This window comes from Dromiciops gliroides, chromosome 1 (assembly GCF_019393635.1).
Source record: "Dromiciops gliroides isolate mDroGli1 chromosome 1, mDroGli1.pri, whole genome shotgun sequence".
NCBI classification, from domain to species: domain Eukaryota; kingdom Metazoa; phylum Chordata; class Mammalia; order Microbiotheria; family Microbiotheriidae; genus Dromiciops; species Dromiciops gliroides.
Genome location: NC_057861.1, coordinates 742,074,740 through 742,080,833, shown reverse-complemented (window position 1 = coordinate 742,080,833; position 6,094 = coordinate 742,074,740).

Genomic DNA, 6,094 nt, shown 5'->3' with positions numbered 1-6,094 from the left:
GGTTTGGTAGGAAGAGATGACAAATGGTTAGTTTGAGTAGGGAGAGGGCTACAGCTGGTCTTAATCTTCTCCGCTAGTAGCCACAGCTCCATCTCAGAGCTCGCAACGGCGCTGTTCCCCAACTTTTACAGACTTCTAATGTTTCCAAGATGGTAAGAAAGGTTTTTTGAGGGGAGGGTTACCTGGAAACCTCCTGGGGGTGGTCATTAGAGAAACATGTAGCATCACAGCACCTACATCAAAGGGTTATTGTGGGAAAGCCTAAAGGCTGGGGGTGGAGGCATACCAGTCAGAGGATAAACATTTATTAAACACCTACTATGTTCCAGGCTAGGTGGTGAAGTGATAGAATACCGGGCCTAGAGTCAGGAAGACTGATCTTCCTGAGTTCAAATCCAGCCTCAGACACTAAGCTAAGTAACCCTGGGCAAGTCACTTCACCCTGCTTGCCTCAGTTTCCTCATCTGTCAAATGAGCTGGAGAAGGAAATGGCAAACCACTCCAGTATCTTTGCCAAGAAAACCCCAAACGGGGTCATGAAGAGTCAGACATGACTTAAAAATGACTGAAATGAAACGTGCCCATCATTTTGCTAAGCATTAGGGATAAAAGAGGCAAAAGACAGTCTCTCCTCTTAAGGAGCTCATAGTCTAGTGGGAGAAAGCATGTGCAAACCAACTGTAGACAGGATACGTTGGAGATAATTAACCAAGGGAAGGAATCAGCATTAAGGGGCATTGGGAAAGGCTTCCAGGAGAAGATGGGGTTTTAGCTGGAACTTGAAGGTGGCCAGGGAACCCAGGAAGCAGAAAGGAGGAAGGAGAGAATTCAGGCATGGGCACTAACAAGTGAATGGAGTCCAAAGATGGAGAATCCTGTGTGAGGCCAGTGTCGCTGGATCACAGAGTACATGGGGCGACTAGGGTGTAAGAAGACTGGAAAGGTTGGGGCTGGCTAGATTGTGGATGGTTTTGAATGCTCAATAGAGCATTTTATATTTGACATTAAGGGTGGTAGGAGCCACTTGAGTTCACTGAATTGGGACTGGGAGTGACATGGTCACTTTGGCAACTGAGTAGTGAGTGGACTGGAGTTGGGAGAGACTTGTAACAGGCTGAGTAACCAGCAGGCTGTTTCGACGGCCCATGTGTGAGGTGGGTGACGAGGGCCTGTACCAAGATGGTGGCAGCAATAGAGAAGAGAAGGGGTCATATATATGTAAGATGTTACCAGAGTGAAATTGACAGGCCTTAGCAATTGATTGAATATGGGAGTGGGGAGGGGGGAAGGGGCAGAGTGAGGATCAAGGATGATCCCTAGGCTGTGAGGGGAACTGGAAGGATGTTGGTACCCTGGGCAGTAATAGAGAAGTTAGGAAGAAGGGAGGGCTTACCAAGAAAAGATAATGAGTTCAGTTTTAGAGGTGCTAAACCTAAGATATTTGTAGAACATAGCAAGCAGGAATGGTGGAAACCACCAGCAGGCCAGTTTGGCTAGAATTGCCTGTGTGAAGGGGGTTGTGAGAAAACAGTTATTAATAACTGATTTCTTGGGGGACCCAGAGATCAGTTTCTTGGTCCCTTCTCCCCTCCCCCCCCCCTTCCAGAAAGTCCAGTTCTCCTTGAGAAACTTCATCAAATCTCATCTGGAACAAACACAAGGGAACAAAAGAAATGGAGATAGATTCTTTTGTCTAGATCAGTAAAGGACCGATGGGATTAAACTACATCTAGATGATGTAGCAACTTCTGTGAGGGTCTTTTGCAAATTGAGAGTAAAGCCAGAATGGGTGAGCAGCTAGAATCCTAAAGAATTTTATAAAAAGAAAACAGCTTTGGGGCAGCTAGGTGACACAGTGGATAAAGCACCGGCCCTGGATTCAGGAGGACCTGAGTTTGAATCTGGCCTCAGACATTTGACACTTACTAGTTGTGTGACAAGTCTCATTGCCCTGGGGAAAAAAAAGAAAACAGCTTTATCTGTAATGGTATGGGACCTTTGGAGTCCATATCAGCCTTATCTGCCTAGGAAGGGGCCAGGAATGTGGCTAGGGGGTAGTTGAAGCCCTCCTCCCAATCTTCACCACCCTCCCACCCCCTCAGCTTGTCCCTGAGCCTTCTCTCTGCCCACTCACCTACGGGGGCTAACAGAAGAGATCTAGGGTTTACAAAAGCGAACACTGAACACCCGGAGCTGTTGGGTAGTTATTAGGTAAATCACCTTTACCTGGTTTTTAGCCTAGCCATGATCAGAGATAAACATTTGGGAAGCATGCTGATAAATCATTCTAGGTTCAGTTGTCTGACTGAGGGCCTCAAGACTCTCACTGAAAAGAGGAGTCCAGAGAAAAGGTTAAGCCTGAGTGTTTTAGCTACTTGGCCTAACCTTGTACTCTGACCTAAAGAGCTTGGACACTTGGGACTGTGAATCTCTTACCAGAGAGATAAAAGGCTTTACCAACCAAATCTCCGAAGGAAGCAGAAAGCCGGGGCTCAGACAAAGGCTCCTTCTGCCTTTTCCTGGGGAAACCTCTATCTTGGGTTTAAACTAAAAGAACACGGCAGCGTTCGACCCAAGGATTTCAGCTGAGCCAGAATCTCAAAGCTGTGGGGACTAGAACAGAGCAGCACCCCAGCAGTAAAAACATAGGACCCTTTGGATGTCACTGGGGCAGTTCTATGACATCATAAAAAGCTCTCTGGGGCCCTTCGGCCTTGAGTTGTGCATACCCCTCCTCTCGTCTTCCTCAACTGTGCACCCCTCCATACACACATGCGCCAGGGCCACACATGTAGACTATTGTTCTCTATAATGTGTTAATGTGCTCTCTTTGTGTGTCCACTTTGTGTGTCCACTTTTCCCACCGATGTGTGTATTTGTGGGAGAGTGTGTTCCCAAGTTTATGGGAAATACATTTTCTTGCTACTTTTCTTCCTGTGCCAATCCTTTATATGCATTTGCTTAGAACTAGTTGTCTTCTGGTTAACAATTATTAAGAGTAACCCATTGATGGGGGCTTGTGACCTACAGTCTTGGAGGAGGTAAATACACAGACTAGATCTTAAACTATATACATAGCTTAACTAGATCTTAAAACTAGGCAATTTCGGGGTAGCCAGGTGGTGCAGTGGATAGAGCACCAGTCCTGGAGTCAGGGGTACCTGAGTTCAAATCCGGCCTCAGACACTTAACTCTTACTAGCTGTGTGACCCTGGGCAAGTCACTTAACCCCAATTGCCTCACTAAAAACAACAACAACAACAACAACAAAACTAGGCTATTTCTCTGCTGGGGAACCTGCCCTACAAGTTGTAGGCTCCCTCAGATTTTGCATATACTTGATTATACTGAATTAACAATGTCATACCAAGCAGAGACATGGCAAGGATGGTATAACAGACCTAATTTAAAATCCTATCACCAAACTTGAGAGTTGGAAGAAACCTCATTGGTCATCTTGTCCCACTCCTCCAATAAGAATCCCCACCGGAAGAAGCCTGACAAGTGGGCATTGAGCCTGTGCCCGATGCCCTCCAAGGAGAAGGGACTGGCTGCCTCTCCTGGCAACCCATTCTACTCTTGGACGACTCTAAATCCTAGGAAGTTTTTCTTTACATCAAGTCTCAATGTGTCTCTGAATTTCCTATTTATTGTTTCTAGTTCTCTCTACTGGGTCCAAGCAAAATAAGTATAATCCTTCCTCCATGTGACAGCCCTTCAAATACTTGAAGACAGCTCATCTTAGTTTGTCCAGGCTAAACATGCCCCACCCCCCTTCTTCAAACAGTCTTCATATGCCACTGACTCCAGTCCCTTCACCATTCTGATTGATCTCCTCTGGATTCCCTGAGCCAGCTTATCAATGCCTTTCTTAAAACGTGGCCCCCTGAGCCGAGGCAGAATCAGCCCCTTAATTATATACAACTGGATGCTACTAAAAGACTTTAACGAGAGTTTATTAAATAGATCAAATGTAATCCCATGAAGCTTGTTTAAACCAGAGATTTGAGTAGGGAGGAGACAGTATGGAGCCCTGGGTTTGGATTCAGATAGCTCAGGTTCCAGAAATCCCAAGCCGCAAGGGGTTCTGAGCCTAGCTGGCACCAGGTTTGGCCATTGGCCCAGGGCTCTTCCATGACAGAAATATAGTCAATGAAATTCATGCAGAGCCTTTGGCCTGTTGGCCCTCTCCTTGTAACTGCTGGTGACTTGAATGAAGCTGATGCCCCCCAATAAAGAAGGCAGCAGGATTCTCATCCTGCAGGATGGGGGGAACACTTTGTTCCCTTGTGGGTGGCTCCTTCAGTCTTTGGCAGGTGGAGATCTGCATCTCTTGTTAACAAACAAGACAATGAGATCCTGGTGACTGAGACGCAGAGATATCAGTGAAACCAGAGTCACAGTCCTGAGACCTTGACATTTGGAAGCTATGCCTTTTGTTACAGGAAAGGCCAGAGTGAAGGTGCTTTTGTGTGTCAATTAAAAAGAGCAACAAATTCATTCATTCATTCATTCATTCATTCATTCATCCATCCATCCATTCATTCACTCATTTTTTTTTTTTTTAGTGAGGCAATTGGGGTTAAGTGACTTGCCCAGGGTCACACAGCTAGTAAGTGTTAAGTGTCTGAGGTCGGATTTGAACTCAGGTCCTCCAGAATCCAGGGCCAGTGCTTTATCCACTGCACCACCTAGATGCCCCCTATGTCTATAATGCCTTGCCTTGGTTTCTTAGAATCTCTAGTTGCTACCAGCATTCAACTCAAGTCCCATCTCCTACATGAAGCCTTTCTTGACACCCCACCAGTTACCTTGAATTTATTTTGTATTTATCTTGTATGTATTCCCTTTTTTAAAAGCATTTATTTTTAATAAAAAACATTTTTATTTAAAGTTTTCAGTTCCAAATTTTATGTCTCCTTCCATCCTTCCCCTCCTTCCTCTCCAAGGCAGTAAGCAATCAAATATAGGTTATACATGTGCAATTATGTAAAAACATTATCATATTAGTTATTTTGTATAAGAAAATTTAAATGAAAGAAAGTGAAAAATAGCAGCTTCAGTCTGTGTTCAATCAATATCTGCTCTTTCTTTGGAGGTGGATAGTATGCTTCATCATTAGTCCTTTGGGATTCTCTTGGATCATTGTATTGCAGAGTAGTTAAGTCATTCACAGCTCTTCATCAAACAGTATTGCTGTCACTGTGCACAATGATCTCCTGACTCTGCTCACTTCACTATATCAGTTCATACAAGTCTTTCCAGGCCTTTCTGAAATCATCCTGCTTGTCATTTCTTATATTCTTGTATATATTTCTTTTCTTTTCTTTTCTTTTCTTTTTTGGTGAGGCAATTGGGATTAAGTGACTTGCCCAGGGTCACACAGCTAGTAAGTGTCAAGTGTCTGAGGCCGGATTTGAGCTCAGGTCCTCCTGACCAGGTCTGGTGCTCTATCCACTGCACCACCTAGCTGCCCCTATAGATTTTTTTTCCCTTGTATGTATTTCTAAATGTACTTGTTATCTACCCCCACTCCCCACCCCAGCAGGATGTAAGTTCTTTGAAAGGAAGAACCATTTAATTTTAATTTTAGCCTTTGTATGTCCGACTGCCAGCAGTGTTTGGCACGGAGTCAGGGCTTACTAAGCACTGATGAATTGAGTATTTCCCCAGAATAGGTCTTGATAAAAAATGCTTCTCCATCGATTGACTGATTGAATGAATGAGGTACCTTCTAACTACTCGCTAGCATTTTGGAGAAGCTCCAACTGTGTCCATAATAAGAAGCTAGGTTGGGTTACAAAATAATGAAAAATCTCCAGTAATTTGGATTTCATCAGCATTCTGGGATAATGGATAGAGCTGACCTCAAACCCAGGAAGATCTGAGTTCATGCCCTGCACACACTGGCTCATAGATTTACAGTTAGAAGGGTCTTAAAGACCGCCAAATCAAACACTCTCATTTTACAGATGAGGAAACTGAGGTGGAAAATTGTCAAATGACTTGCCCAATGTCACCTGGCTAGTGAGTGTCCTAGGACCTTGATTCCAAACTGAGTGTCCTATTCACTGTGCTACACGTGGGCTCGGTT